The sequence below is a fragment of the Salmo salar genome, chromosome 03 (assembly GCF_965601325.2).
Source record: "Salmo salar chromosome 03, fSalSal1, whole genome shotgun sequence".
In the NCBI taxonomy this organism is placed as follows: Eukaryota; Metazoa; Chordata; class Actinopteri; order Salmoniformes; family Salmonidae; genus Salmo; species Salmo salar.
Window position 1 is genome coordinate 31,366,221 of NC_138293.1, and position 17,347 is coordinate 31,383,567.

General features: G+C 42.1%; 1 protein-coding gene across 1 annotated transcript in view; it reads left to right on the plus strand.

Moving 5' to 3' along the window:
• Window positions 1-307: 307 nt before the first annotated feature.
• The window catches only part of LOC106599720 (tensin-3), a 77,696-nt gene continuing 60,656 nt past the window's right edge, over window positions 308-17,347 (plus strand). Inside the window, exon 1 of the mRNA XM_014191019.3 lies at window positions 308-719. The gene's annotated coding sequence lies outside the window, so the exon portion shown is untranslated. The remainder of the gene's footprint in view (window positions 720-17,347) is intronic.

Sequence of the window (17,347 nt, forward strand, 5' to 3'; positions counted from 1 at the left end):
ATTTTACTTGGTGACTTTCACTTTTACTTCAGTCATTTTCTATTAAGGTATCTTTACTTTTACTAAAGTATGACTATTTAGTACTTTTTCCACCACTGGTGTATATGTCTGTCTGTGTGTCTGTGTGTGTGTGTGTGTGTGTGTGTGTGTGTGTGTGTGTGTGTGTGTGTGTGTGTGTGTGTGTGTGTGTGTGTGTGTGTGTGTGTGTGTGTGTGTGTGTGTGTGTGGAAAGGGAGGCGGGAGGGAAAGTGGAGGAGGGAGGGATCAGGGAGGGAGGCAGCAACACAGTGGGAGGACTATCCCATGCCAGAACTTGTGGCGGCTGCAGCGGCTAGCAGCCTCGACTGACTGGAGGAAGTGTGTTGAGGGTTGATGGGAGCAGAGCAGCAGTTCAGGCACTGAGCAGAGCTTCCATTTTAACACGGCCAGCAGCAGCCAACAGCCAGTAGTAGGAGCCAGCAGCAACAGCCTGGGAGGGAGCAGCAGTGGGGGCAGCAGAGCCGGAACAAAGTGAGCTCACAGAAGAAGTGCCTCTAATCACCGCATTCCAGCAGCGGAGAGCCAGTCAACTTCCTCTAAGCCTGTGTGACGGGCTGAGAGCTATTTTACTCGTCTTCACCTGGACTGGACTTTACCCACCTCTCCCTAGCAGTGTCTGACTGACGAAGGATTTTAAAGAAAGAAGGAAAATAAAACTAACTTTCTTTGGTTTTAAAACGGTAAGGTTTGGTGTTTTGAAGTTGTTTGTAGTGCTATACTTGCAGGGGAGCTGGTTTTAGTGTTGTGCTAGTACATCAAAGTAGTTCTGGAGTAGTTTCATGGAGTCTGGGGAAGTTTTAACCTGTGGTTCAGGCACATTTCGTTTAGGGGAATTGATTCAAAATACCAGGCGGAATTCAGAATAGAGAGAAGTGGGTCATTACCGGTGTCATTCAAACTACAAGCAGTGTGGTTGTGATTTGTTTGAATTCGACAGTGAGTGTCGTTCATTAAAAACCATGATCTCCTCATCAAGCTTTGGCTGCAGCTTTTCACACAGTGAGAGAATTGCACAACTGTAAATGTCCAATTTGTTGAGCCGTCTTTTGCATTGGTTTGGGTCTCCATGCTTTTTGGGGCTTTGCTGTGCCGGAGACCTTTATAATGTGAAACATTAGGTAGCATAGTCCTCACATAGCTCTATGAGTCTTGCATTTAAAAACACCTTTTTTTTAACCTCTTTTGTTGAATGGCTGGTCTGCTGGGGAAAGAAAAATATGGAGAGAGACAGAGAGAGAGTGAAAGAGAGAAAAAAAACTACTTAAACTCTTCAAGCCACAGCTGCTGCTTGGTATTCGTGGCCTCAGGCCCATTGTTGATGACATGTACAAGAGTCCCTCTTACCTCACATAGGCTACACCCTCCCTCCTTACCGGTGTCTAGATCCCTCCCCTTTATCTCCTTAAAGTCTGGATCCAGACACACACACACCTGCATTTACACCTTCGTCTCTATAAAACAATCAGAAGAAAAGCTCTAATTCATCATGAACACACATTAGAACACACACATCAAGATGATTTTCGACTATCAGGTGTGAAATGAGAAACGAGTGTAGAAGGAAGTCAGAAAACACAGGAGTTCTCTTATCTTCTCTGTCTCTCTCTCCTTTGATAAAAAGGCGGCAATTACAAAAACGGATTAGTAGGACCACGTGGTTTGGACAGGTGGGTTGGCAAAGGGCTGGTGTGTGTGTGTGTACAGCAAGCTAAGCAGAACAAGGCATTCTGTTCTTCTCACGGCCCAGACTGACTGTAGGTCTGAGGGCTGCTGGGGCAGTATAGTGTGTCACAGAAATGAAAGCTATCTCTTTTGTAGCCACACAGCACACATATGTAAGCCATTAGCTAGAGTGAAGAGAAGGAGAGAGAGAAAGAGAGAAAGTAAGTGAAAGAGAGGGATAGAGAGAGAGAGAGAAATAGAGGGAGGAGAGATAAAGTGGGAGTGTAATTCATTTTGGAACGCATTCCTCTATGGCCTTGGAAACGAAGGCGGTAATTAGGTGGTGCTTTAGGTGCCTGGTGGGTGCTGCTGTCACACACAGATTCACCCAGAGGCAGGGAAGCAACTCGCTTTTATTTCCCTTCAAAAAATCCTGTGAAGTTGAGAGACAACTACAGTATATGTTTAATTCCAGAGTCACAAAAGAAACAGTCTAAAAATATCGTCTCTTCTCCGGTCCCCCCTCCCACAGCTTTTTCCCCAACAGATTCTACTGAATTATTTATTTAGGTTCGTCTGTGTTTTTTTTCATATATATATTTTTTTATTGTTATGTTAATTAACCCCTATCTTAAATGGGTTTTTTTTGTTGCTTTTTTGCTACATATACATACTCTTTTAGCATATAGATTTTACATACTCTTTTAGCATATACATTTTACATTTACATTACATTTTAGTCATTTAGCAAACGCTCTTATCCAGAGCGACTTACAGTAGTGAATGCATACATTTCATACATTTCCCCCCCCCCCCCCCCCATACATGATACTGTTATATATAACAATAATACATTACCAAACAAAATCTTTAATCCCAACCCTCAGCCACTCTCAGCCCATCCCACCTATCACCATAGACCACCCTTGTTTGGTTTCCATGTGCCATATATATTTCAATTGTGCTGTGATGTTTTACAACATTTTTGAATCTTTCTAATCGCATACTATCCACAGATTGTGAGCTAAAGAAGAAAACCTTTTCTACGAGTATTATTATATTATTTATTGACTGACTATGGCTTTCCAAATCGCCCAACACTGCTATTTGGAAGGTTAATTTTAAGTGCATGTTGTGATTTTTTAACCATTCCTGAACCTGTGACCAGAAACAAGCTACATAGAGGCAATACCAGAATAAATAACCTATTGATTCTGTCTCTTCACAGCAAAACCTACAGAGCTGAGATTGTTGTATGCTCCATGTATATAGCATTCTGTTGGTGGCAAGAATTGTATATCATAATTTATATTGAAAAACTCTAATTGTTGAGTCAAGTGTAGGTTTTTGTACCAGTTCATAAACCATGTGCAATGGAATTGGTACATCAAAAATCTCATCCAATTTACTTTGCAACTTGTATGGCGTAGCTGTCAACATTTTTGTCCTCAGATGAAACTGGTATATTTTTCTATTTATGCCAGTTCCTTTCAGACAATTTGTCTTTAATCTTTAATATATGGCAGGATAACAAGTTCCCTACCTTCTCCCTTTTCTACTTGCCTCCTCCATTTTTGTGGTAGTGCTGCAATCAGTTGATTGTAAATTTGGATTGAGCAGATATTCCCATATATTTTCCATAACTGCATATGTGACGTAACTGCTCCATTTCTATTCATAATGTCATTAATAAATATAATACAATTTTTTAACGTTTTTTCCATAAAGATTTTTTTTAAATTAATCAATATATTTGAGTTTAACCATAACATTTGTTGTAATATTTGTTCTATCTTTTCTTTTCTGGTTCTTCTGTGTTGAATGAGGGTCAAAGCCACAGTGCAGCTTTTTTTGCAACAGATTCCTCGGTTTTGTTTATTTCGGTTCTTCGGTGTTGAATGGGCATCAAAGCCACAATGTAAACCTATCGAGCGAGACAGGAAACGGGCAGAACAAACTGTGGCCTATTCTCTTCTCCCCAAAGCTACTTCATCCACCCAGCCTGTCATGTCATGGTGGGAGATGTTATCCCTTCTACTGTTTGAAGCGTGCTGCTGCTTTCTATCCATGCCAAGTTGTCTGAGTGACTGATGGGAATCAGAGTGGGTTATTAGATGGCGTCCAGATTTGAATGCTAAATACCTTCAGGAGCCCACAGTCTCTGCAAACTAGCCGAAGGAAGGATAATTGATATATTGCACCACAAGCAAAGAACATGCAGTGCTGAGTTGAAAAGCTGAACTACTGAACCCCCCCCCCCCCCCCCCCCACACACACACACACACACACACACACACACACACACACACACACACACACACACACACACACACACACACACACACACACACACACACACACACACACACACACACACACACACCTACACACCTACACACCTTAACAATATCCCGGTAGGCAGCTAGACTTCCTGAAGCGTTTACGACACGTTTGGTGTGGCTGATGGTCGAAGACAAACAGCTTAGAAGATCATTCATGTGTACCTGGCTGCCGGGCCAAGCTCACTGACTCCCAGAGAGACAGTAGGCTCCGTGTGGCTGGTTTATGCATTGGTCCACAACATGGCCAAGTCCTCCCATGCTGAGCTGTACTGAGTCATATCCCCCCTGCAGAAATATCACATTAGTTTCCTTATTTATTTTTTAAATAAAACTATGGCATGTTTGACTCATTCATTATATACTAACCTTAGGCCATGGTGGAAAGGCTGACTTTGTACTTTATTGACTATAGATTTGGCTTTTGTCAATGTTTGGTTAAGAGAGAACTGGGAGGTTTCTTTTTTGGAGTGTTGCTTACATTGACTGCTCTCCTTTTCACCACTGGAACATATTTTTGGTTTAATGTGACCTTGCATTGCCACAAACTACCCTTACAAAAAATATTGCAGTCAGAGTGCAGTATAACTGCAGTTCAACTGCAGTACACTGCAGTTATTTTGCAAATTCTGCATTCAAAATAACACCGTTTTTTTTACTGCAGTTATTCTGCAATTACTGCATCCGAAATACCACAGTCGACTGCAGCTACTGCACTTTTACTGCAGTTTCAAAACTGCAATATTTTTTTGTAAGGGTGTCAATCATGAACCAAGACCATCCAATAAGAACAATTCTCAGTTTGATGTTTTGAGTCAAGGAAAGGGGGGAAGTTGTTGGCCATCACGTTGCCAGGGGCAGACTGGGACAAGAATTCAGCCCTGGCATTTTATCCACACCAGCCCACATCGCAGCGTGCCGCCAACTCACACACACCCAATACACCCTACACAGGCAGTAGCACTGACACATAACATTGGCAGTACAGTACACCATTTCTGAACCATTTCTGTACCAGTGACTGGTGAGTCATGGTCCTCCTCTTTTTTTTAACCAGCTGATATTTAAAACAAATACAATAAATAAAAACACCACTGGAGATACAACTCACCACTATAACTGTTCCTCTGGAGACACAACTCACCACTATAACTGTTCCTCTGTCTGGAGATACAACTCACCACTTTAACTGTTCCTCTGTCTGGAGATACAACTCACCACTATAACTGTTCCTCTGTCTGGAGATACAACTCACCACTGTAACTGTTCCTCTGTCTGGAGATACAACTCACCACTATAACTGTTCCTGTGTCTGGAGATACAACTCACCACTATAACTGTTCCTCTGGAGATACAACTCACCACTGTAACTGTTCCTCTGTCTGGAGATACAACTCACCACTATAACTGTTCCTCTGTCTGGAGATACAACTCACCACTGTAACTGTTCCTCTGTCTGGAGATACAACTCACCACTATAACTGTTCCTGTGTCTGGAGATACAACTCACCACTATAACTGTTCCTCTGGAGATACAACTCACCACTGTAACTGTTCCTCTGTCTGGAGATACAACTCACCACTATAACTGTTCCTCTGTCTGGAGATACAACTCACCACTATAACTGTTCCTCTGTCTGGAGATACAACTCACCACTATAACTGTTCCTCTGGAGATACAACTCACCACTGTAACTGTTCCTCTGTCTGGAGATACAACTCACCACTGTAACTGTTCCTCTGGAGATACAACTCACCACTATAACTGTTCCTCTGGAGACACAACTCACCACTATAACTGTTCCTCTGTCTGGAGATACAACTCACCACTATAACTGTTCCTCTGTCTGGAGATACAACTCACCACTATAACTGTTCCTCTGTCTGGAGATACAACTCACCACTATAACTGTTCCTCTGGAGATACAACTCACCACTGTAACTGTTCCTCTGTCTGGAGATACAACTCACCATTATAACTGTTCCTCTGTCTGGAGATACAACTCACCACTGTAACTGTTCCTCTGTCTGGAGATACAACTCACCACTATAACTGTTCCTCTGTCTGGAGATACAACTCACCACTATAACTGTTCCTCTGTCTGGAGATACAACTCACCACTATAACTGTTCCTCTGGAGATACAACTCACCACTATAACTGTTCCTCTGTCTGGAGATACAACTCACCACTGTAACTGTTCCTCTGGAGATACAACTCACCACTATAACTGTTCCTCTGTCTGGAGATACAACTCACCACTGTAACTGTTCCTCTGGAGATACAACTCACCACTATAACTGTTCCTCTGGAGATACAACTCACCACTATAACTGTTCCTCTGTCTGGAGATACAACTCACCACTTTAACTGTTCCTCTGTCTGGAGATACAACTCACCACTGTAACTGTTCCTCTGTCTGGAGATACAACTCACCACTGTAACTGTTCCTCTGTCTGGAGATACAACTCACCACTATAACTGTTCCTCTGTCTGGAGATACAACTCACCACTATAACTGTTCCTCTGTCTGGAGATACAACTCACCACTATAACTGTTCCTCTGGAGATACAACTCACCACTGTAACTGTTCCTCTGTCTGGAGATACAACTCACCACTGTAACTGTTCCTCTGTCTGGAGATACAACTCACCACTATAACTGTTCCTCTGTCTGGAGATACAACTCACCACTGTAACTGTTCCTCTGTCTGGAGATACAACTCACCACTGTAACTGTTCCTCTGGAGATAGAACTCACCACTATAACTGTTCCTCTGGAGATACAACTCACCACTATAACTGTTCCTCTGGAGATACAACTCACCACTATAACTGTTCCTCTGTCTGGAGATACAACTCACCACTATAACTGTTCCTCTGTCTGGAGATACAACTCACCACTATAACTGTTCCTCTGTCTGGAGATACAACTCACCACTTTAACTGTTGCTCTGTCTGGAGATACAACTCACCACTACAACTGTTCGTCTGTCTGGAGATACAACTCACCACTGTAACTGTTCCTCTGTCTGGAGATACAACTCACCACTATAACTGTTCCTCTGTCTGGAGATACAACTCACCACTATAACTGTTCCTCTGTCTGGAGATACAACTCACCACTATAACTGTTCCTCTGTCTGGAGATACAACTCACCACTATAACTGTTCCTCTGGAGATACAACTCACCACTGTAACTGTTCCTCTGTCTGGAGATACAACTCACCACTGTAACTGTTCCTCTGTCTGGAGATACAACTCACCACTATAACTGTTCCTCTGTCTGGAGATACAACTCACCACTGTAACTGTTCCTCTGTCTGGAGATACAACTCACCACTGTAACTGTTCCTCTGGAGATAGAACTCACCACTATAACTGTTCCTCTGGAGATACAACTCACCACTATAACTGTTCCTCTGGAGATACAACTCACCACTATAACTGTTCCTCTGTCTGGAGATACAACTCACCACTATAACTGTTCCTCTGTCTGGAGATACAACTCACCACTATAACTGTTCCTCTGTCTGGAGATACAACTCACCACTTTAACTGTTGCTCTGTCTGGAGATACAACTCACCACTACAACTGTTCGTCTGTCTGGAGATACAACTCACCACTTCCTCTGTCTGGAGATACAACTCACCACTATAACTGTTCCTCTGTCTGGAAATACAACTCACCACTATAACTGTTCCTCTGTCTGGAGATACAACTCACCACTGTAACTGTTCCTCTGTCTGGAGATACAACTCACCACTGTAACTGTTCCTCTGGAGATAGAACTCACCACTATAACTGTTCCTCTGGAGATACAACTCACCACTATAACTGTTCCTCTGGAGATACAACTCACCACTATAACTGTTCCTCTGTCTGGAGATACAACTCACCACTACAACTGTTCGTCTGTCTGGAGATACAACTCACCACTGTAACTGTTCCTCTGTCTGGAGATACAACTCACCACTATAACTGTTCCTCTGTCTGGAGATACAACTCACCACTATAACTGTTCCTCTGTCTGGAGATACAACTCACCACTTTAACTGTTCCTCTGCTCTAGCCATTTTGTTTCCCTCCCTGTTGTGCTGTCTATCTGTCTCAGCATCTTCTCTGCTGTCACTCTGTGCTTCTTTTTTTCCCTGTTTAGCTGTCATTATAAAAGTCAAGCTAATGACGTAGGCTATATTGCATATGTGTTCCCCTGCATCAACAGCTAACCTAAGTATTATTAATATTACATAGCTCCAGATGAACATTTTCCCCTGGTGTCACTGGTGCCAATAACCTTTACACCAGCCCATGATTTTCCTCTAACACGTCCAAGCAGGAATGCAAGATTCAATATATTTTGATGTGCAACCTAATCCAGTGATTATCAGGAATTGTGGGTTGACAATAAGACGATACAGTAGTTGCTATATTTTACTGTCAAAATAGAACTCCAGAATTTCCAGATTGTTTTGGTTCAATAGAGATGAATTACATACAGTTCATCTTTACGCACACTAACGTGGGGTTCAACGCCTGAGGAAGTGGAAACTCAAAGCAGATCGCTAACTCTACATATAATACCTACTGCTAGCAGCCATGTATTTATCCAACAGTAAAGGTAATGTCCTAAAAAAAACATTGCTATTTTAGGTTACTACCCATGAGCCCTATAGGCCTGTTTCCTCACAATGGCAGGTGTGCATCAAACATCCTCTCTTCGACAGGGACAAGAGGACAAAGCTTCCAAAGCTGTGTTTTTCCCGCAATTGCATTTTGAAATGTTATATGATCACAATGCATTTTTCTCTCGAGTGCATGGGGGAGAAGAGAGTAGCTCACTTATCACAGTGGCAGGCTCCAGTGAGTGCACAAGCACAGGGACAGGGCTGACACCTTCATATAGGAATCATGAGCATAATGCACATTACTATTTGACCAAATCATGGTTTTAACCGTCTAATGGAATGCTTTGAAGTGAAGTGACAATGTAGAGTGTGCTCACAAAAATGTGTGTGTCAATTTCGACCAACCCACCCAACAAAAAAATGATCCAGCCCATCTGGCATTTACCAGAATTGGCAGATAGTCAATCCGCCCCTGCATGTGGCCAATATAACCTAATAAATGAATGTTGGGCGACCCCGGTGCAGTCAAATTATTTAGTAGAACGGGGCCTATTTGATGCCAACTACTTTCCCAGTGATCTTTGAATCATGTACTTTGTTCACTACATTCCCTCCAAGTATCAAACTTTCCCCTATCTATTAACTGATCTACTGATTCATTGAAATCTGCCTCAATGCATGACATGGACTATTATGGCAGTTATTGTAATGGTTTCTGGCCAGACAGTGCTGTTGAAATGGTGCTTGCTTGGTAAGTCAGGATATATGACATTAACCAATAAAAATATTATTAGAACTTCTAAAGATGGTTATCTGTGGAAGTAAAGACATGAGTTTATGGCTGCATAGTGAGTTAAATCCCCTCTGTGTGGTTTTAGACACTGGCTTTAAAGGATTATACTGCTTCTCTCACCTTAAGCTGTTTCATGTGCTGCTCATTTTCCCTCTAAACACAGGACTCCCTCTCTTTTTCCCTTCCCTTTACCATTCATATTTCTTGCTTGTTTCACTTCTCTTGAGTTTTATCCACATCTCAGCTTCTCGTCTATTTCTATCCATATATATCTTGTTTTTAAATGTATCTCTCCTACTGTCAAAAATACGCACAAACATAAATCTCCATCACGATCACCACAATGTGTTCTTTATGGAAAATGCAACCAAATAATATACAAACAAAATGTGGACATCGTAATTGGACTCAGTTGCTGTGGTCCAACCCTCCAATACGATTAGGGAACCTTCGAAAGCACTCGAGGTGTCATAAAAAAAATGCACACCCCCCTCCACAACATAAAAAATATTTTCACATGACCGTCCCCACTCATTAAATTAACTCAAAATAATGATTACGACCACAAATAACAATATCTGTAGCGACCCAAAAATCTAAGTTAAAGAATAGGACTAAATTCAAACTTTATTTTAATGGTATTTTCTGTTTCTTAGATTTTTGGGTGAGATGGAGATGTGAATCCAACATATCAATTATTAATTTGTAGACCAGCTGGAATTAAAGCCAGACTAAGTCAGTGGCACAGATTAAACTACCCAAGCAGTAGATACATCACATTTAAATATTGATATTTGGTTGCAGTGTCAACCAAACACAATTCAATATTACACTACCGTTCAAAAGCTTGGGGTCACTTTTTGAAAGAAAAGTACAATTTTTGTCCATTAAAATAACATGAAATGGATCAGAAATACAGTGTATAGACATTGTTAATGTTGTAAATGACTATTGTAGCTAAAAATGGCAGATTTTTTTATGGAATATCTACATAGGCGTACAGAGGCCCATTATCAGCAACCATCACTCCTGTGTTCCAATGGCACGTTGTGTTAGCTAATCCAAGTTTATAATTTTAAAAGGCTAATTGGTCATTAGAAAACCCTTTTACAATTATGTTAGCACAACTGGAAACTGTTGTCCTGATTAAAGAAGCAATAAAACTGGCCTTTTTTAGACAAGTTGAGTATCTGGAGCATCAAAATGTGTGGGTTTGATTACAGGCTCAAAATTGCCAGAAACAAAGAACTTTCTTCTGAAACTCGTCAGGGTATTCTTGTTCTGAGAAATTAAGGCTATTCCATGCGAGAAATTGCCAAGAAACCGAAGATCTTGTACAACGCTGTGTACTACTCCCTTCACAGAACAGAGCAAACTGGCTCTAACCAGAATAGAAAGAGGAGTGGGAGGCCCCGGTGCACAACTGAGCAAGAGGACAAGTACATGAGAGTGTCTAGTTTGAGAAACAGACACCTCACAAGTCCTCAACTGGCAGCTTCATTAAATAGTACCCGCAAAACACCAGTCTCAACGTCAACAGTGAAGAGGCGACTCTGGGATGCTGGTGTTCTAGGCAGAGTTCCCCTGTCCAGTGTCTGTGTTCTTTTGCCCATCTTAATCTTTTCATTTTATTGGCCATTCTGAGATATGGCTTTTTCTTTGCAACTCTGCCTAGAAGAGCGAGCGAAACAGAGCCCCTCTATCTTAGTATGTGTAGCCCATGTATCTGATGCTGTCTGGACATGTCATATTATTTTTGGCCCGACAGCATCAGATACATGGGCTACAAATACTAAGACAGAGTGCCAGTGTTTGCCTTGCCCGGATGCTTTCTTTGGTGAAATAGATTCAATTACGAAACATGGATAGACATGAATGAGAAATTATTTTAGAAGTTTGTTTCTTTTGTGTTATTGTATATATTTTTTAAGGAATACACACCACTTTGTAGGCTGAATGTCATTACACTTAGGGTGTTTGTAATAGATGTCCCTTTCCATTCAAATTGCGGGTGCACAGTACACTGTCCATAAAGCCAGCCATACAAATAGCCTTCCCTTCCAAGGGCCAGGTGTCCCTATGGTCTTAAAGTCAGCCCTTTCATACCGCTAAACTGCATTTGCCTTTTAGTAGAGATTGGAATGATTTTAGTAGCCTAGTGGTTAAGCACATTGGGCCAGTAACCGAACGGTCACTGGTTCAAAACCATAGGTGAAACATTTGTTGATGTGCCCTTGAGCAAGGCACTTAACTGTAAGTCGCTCTGGATAAGAGTGTATGCTAAATGACTAAAATGTATTTTAAATTGTTGGTGTTAAGCTAGCCTGCCCTATCCAATTGATGTCCCTGAAGCAAACACTGTAACAAGACTTTTGGAATTGATTGATGATTTATTTGAACAGGGAAATATACCAAACCTAAGCTGAAGCATTTAATATGTTGAACCATCATAATTCTATTGAAAAAAATCCACCTTCCAACGATTAAGGTTCAAAATGTTATGGCCCCCCTAAACTGGGTCTGTGCCCCACCTTGGCCACCCCATTCAAAATGTTCTGTACACGCCACTGGTGGTGTGCCCAAGTGGGAGATCTCTCTTTCCATTAATCAAATGGGGGGTGTACTGTGCCCTGTTGGAATTGCAGTATATTAGTGGATAAACTAATAGGTAGCCTACAGGAGACTTTTGAAGTAGCCTATATCCAGATTAAAACATTGTGACTTGCTGTGTTCATGCCACACATAAAATGTAATACACTTTAAAATTAAAAGTGAAATGACAAATATTAAGGCTATATTGAAGAATTAGGTTCTAGGTGCACGAGGGAAAGCCGCTCAGATCAAATAGGAGGCAGAGAGCGTGTTAAGGTTTCCTGAATAACTGGCCCTGCTGGGAGCATATGTGGCCATTATTATAGGACAATTTAGGAGATTGATGATCCACTAAAGAATGCATCTAGCCTAGGCAACCATTTGTATCAGTTGTGGGTCTACTGTCAACAGTTTATAAGGTCTAGGAAGGCACAGTAGCCAGCGTTTCTGGATGTATTGTTACTTCTGATAATGAGATGTGCTTTCTTTAGTGGATTTTCTTTTGAACCTTTATTTAACTAGGCAAGTCAGTTAAGAACAAATTCTTATTTTCAATGACAGCCTAGGAACAGTGGGTTAACTGCCTTGTTCAGGGGCAGAATGACAGATTTTTACCTTGTCAGCTCGGGGATTCAATCTTGCAACCTTTTGCAACCTTACAGTACCAGTCAAAAGTTTGGACACACCTACTCATTCAAGGGTAGATTTTAGATTCTTCAAAGTAGCCAACCTTTGCCTTGATGACAGCTTTGCACACTTTTGGCATTCTCTCAACCAGCTTCACCTGGAATACTTTTACAACAGTCTTGAAGAAGTTTCCACATATGCTGAGCACTTGTTGGCTGCTTTTCCTTCACTCTGCGGTCCAACTCATCCCAAACCATCTCAATTGGGTTAAGGTTGGGTGATTGTGGAGGCCACGTCATCTGATGCAGCACACCATCACTCTCCTTCTTTGTCAAATAGCCCTTACACAGCCTAGAGATGTGATGGGCCATTGTCCCATTGAAAAACAAATGATAGTCCCATAAAGCGCAAAGCAGATGGGATTGTGTATCGCTGCAGAATGATGTGGTAGCCATGCTGGTTAAGTGTGCCTTGAATTCTAAATAAATCACCGACAGTGTCACCAGCAAAGCCCCCCCCCCACACCATCACACCTCCTCCTCCATGCTTCACTGTGGGAACCACACATGCGGACATAATCCGTTCACCTACTCCGCGTCTCACAAAGACACTGCGGTTGGAACCAAAAATTTAAAATTTGGACTCATCAGGCCAAAGGACAGATTTCCACCAGTCTAATATCGGTTGCTCATGTTTCTTGGCCCAAGCAAGTCTCTTCTTCTTATTGGTGTCCTTTAGTAGTGGTTTCTTTGCAACAATTATACCATAAAGGCCTGATTCACTCAGTCTCCTTTGAACAGTTGATGTTGATATGTGTCTGTTACTTGAACTCTGTGAAGTGTTGATTTGGGCTGAAATCTGAGGTGCAGTTAATTGCCAATTTCTGAGGCTGGTAACTCTAATGAACGTATCCTCTGCAGCAGAGGTAACTCGTTGTCTTCCTTTCCTGTGGCGGTCCTCATGAGAGTCAGTTTCATCCTAGTGCTTGATGGTTTTAGCGACTGAACTTGAAGAAACTTTCAAAGTTCTTGAAATTTCCTGCATTGACTGACCTTCATGTCTTAAAGTAATGATGGACTGTCCTTTTTCTTTGCTTATTTGAGCTGTTCTTACCATAATATGGACTTGGTCTTTTACCAAATAGGGCTATCTTCTGAATACCAAACCTACCTTGTCACAACACAACTAATTGGCTCAAATGCAATTATAAGAAAATAAATCCCACAAATGTACTTTTAACAAGGCACACCTGTTAATTGAAATGCATTCCAGGTGACTGCGTCATGAAGCTGGTTGAGAGAATGCCAAGAGTGTGCAAGCTGTCATTAAGGCAAAGAGTCGCTACTTTGAAGAATCTCAAATGTAAAATATATTTTGATTTGTTTAACACTTTATTGGTTACTACATTATTCTATATGTGTTATTTCATAGCTTTGATGTCTTCACTGTTGTTCTTCAATGTAGAAAATAGAAAAAAATTAAGAAAAACCCTTGAATGAGTAAGTGTGTCCAAACTTTTGACTGGTACTGTATATTGAACATGTTGGTGCAGCTTTGAATGATTTGATGTGTGGTATGATTGCTAGTTAGCCTATTGCAGATCTGGACAAACAATCCACCTACCACTATTTTCACTATGAATGGTGAATAGAGGGCAGGATAGACAGTAAGACTGGTAGACTATATTGACTTGTGGTATAGTTAGCTCGCGGAAAAGCGTAGTGCGTAAGGGAAGCACCAAAACACCTTGATTAGGGAGGCACATGCAAGCAGATGAGGAAATGTGACTAGGATGGAAGAAATTAGGCCTATATAGTAAAACCTGCAAAATACTGAATGTAAACCTTGGGTAAATGCACTACCCTCCCCTTTGCCCAATAAAAAAGACATACAACCCTCCCCAAAGCAAAATAAAAAGTTACACCCCCTCTTCTATTTTGGACCCCACCCCCCCAAGTAATTTTTGAACAGTCCCTTAGATTACTTTATTATTTGTGACGGTCCAGAATGCTGGGTTTTTGGCAAACGTTGTCACCACAATGTGATCAAAAATGTAAACAACCATTATATCAATGTTCACATGATTGGACCATGCTTCAATTCTCAGAGGCTGACCGACATTGATTACTAGTGGGTGGATTTTATCCCAAGCTTGTCAACAGCGCTCAGTGTTTCTTCTGTTGCCTCCTCTGCAGTTTGTGATGGGAGATTCCATGCCGTGTCAGCTACAACCTGGTGAGGGGTGTGGTTCCCAGGAGAGATCAGGGCTGTGTGTCAATACTCTGAGGTGGCACCTCTCTTTACCTCTATCCTCTCCTTCAGGATGGCTGAAAGAAATGAAGCCATTGGAGACTTTTGAGATGCAGTCTCAGGTCTCAGTGCTGAGTGCTCTATGCTTATCTCAGTCCTGCTGACAGCGCCCACGCACCACAGCCCAGCCCAGCTTTACCCATACCCCCAGGGCTGTGTCAGCCAGGGAATCCAGAGTAACACCTAAATCCCTAGCATCCTAACCGAGCAGACCTGTTTCAGCTTGTTCTCTATGAAGTCTGCTGGCAACCTACTTTTTCAAACAACACATAGCTTTGCTCTACTACCCTTCTTCTTCCGCAGTCAACTGTCTACTCCCAGTCATTGTGCCATGGGTGGGCTGTGGGCTGAACTTTGCGATCCTTGGCACGGCTGCCTTGGTCGGTTGTTGTGTTGTGCTGTTGTGGCCGAGCACCATGCCCCGAACCAGGAACAAAAGCACTCCGTGTAAATTAAAGAGCAATTATCTGTAGTGCGTGCTGGGGCAAGTGTCTGCTGTTATCCTGACTTGAGTGATGAGAGGCAGAATGGGACTATTGGAGAGAGGGGCCTACTTGAAAAGAACTACCGCAGCATAGCATATGTCTGGATGATTTATACTGATATGCGATTGAGTATAAAATTAAGGAGTTTCAGGATGAAATGTAACACAGGAGTGGGTTACCCTAACTTCTTTCACATGTCTGTGCTCACATTGAAATGTACATTTGTCGTCAAGTACACTGACATATGTTTTGATGTATCAAATAGACCTATGTTTTGGAAATTAAAATGTCTCAATTGAATGAAAGTAGGATAGTCTGTTAATAAAGTAATTCAGCTTTACTATAATTTAGGCCTACCCTCCATAGAACATCATGGGATAAGGGAAGACTTTGCGCACATTGATTCTTTCAAATACCTCTGCAAGGGTAGACTATTAAACACAAACAGACCTTTAACTTCAGCGTTTGAATAACTTTATTGAAACGACATTCCATAACACCTTAGAGTCATTCAGAGGTTAAGTAGTGGTGGTTTCCAGGACCCCTCTCCTCTCTCTGTCACCATGCTCAGACACTTTCTAAAACACAGTCCAGTCCAGCCTTCCTCTCACACAGTCCCCTTCGCCACTGAAAACACAACTCTCAAGTGTTGACCGGTCGACCTGTTCATTAATTTCTCATTAGTCAACAGTTTTTCCTGCAGCTCCTGAGGGAAATAGACTAACCCCACTATTAACACCAACTGCAGACCCTCGTGACCGCCCCTTACACACACACACACACACACGCACGCACGCACGCACACGCACACACACGCACACGCGCACAAATCCTACACACAAACCCTCCACTCCCCCCAGTCCGTTTCCCCTAGCGATGACCCTCTCACTCACACACACACGCACACACAAGCACGCACGCACACACACACAGACACACGCACACACACACACACACACACACATAGCCCCCTTTTATTCCACTGAGGGGTGGTTTAAGTCCCCTGGGTGCAGTAGGCCGCGGCTCCCTGGTTTACAACCCTGGCCCCTCTTTCCAGAGTCCTTCAAAGTGTTTGACTGTAGCCTGCAGTCACTTCAGACTTAATTAACAGGCACATTCCCCAATGGGACAGACCAAGGCCTTTTCACTGTTAATCACAACAAACAAGCAGGTGACTCGACTAGAACACTACAATTTGATTCATTAGCTTTTCTATAGGCCTACATGTGTGTGTGGTGTTGGGCTGTGAACAGAAAATTCCAAGCTGACTATTTGTCGCCATCGTGTTGGTCTAGAATAGATGGAGAACAGGCAGGAAATCGATTTACATGTTGAGAGTTTTGTTGTTTTGTTTTTTTATTTTTATAGAGCCATGCCCTGTTGGGGAACTAATTTGAAATAAATACTGTTTGAGAACTTATCTAACGTTACTCAGTTTGATTCCTTAGTTTGATTATTGTTGTTGTCAGTGAGATTGGGAAACTGATAGAATGGCATAGAAATAGAATATGATTCTGATGTAAAAATGATTCCAAGAAGAATTCACACTGAGATTTGTATTGTGGTATTCTTGATGGATTACCTTTGTAGGGATGCCAGCTAACAGCTTGCCTGTTGTTTAAAGAATCACTTCCCAGCTGACAGGCAAGACAGAGCGCTAGGCCAGAAGCCTAGAACACAGATTACAATGGATAGGCTAGATAAGAGATGTGTGGGGGAAGCCTCCCTCCCTCTCTCTCTCTCTCTCTCTAGCAGCTACACAGGAAGTTCATGGCCATGAGGTCACAGGAACACGCCATGTTTCAGGGCAACACAGCACACTGCACACGACTGGTTTCATCCGGAATTCTTACAGTCTTCAGAAGTTTTT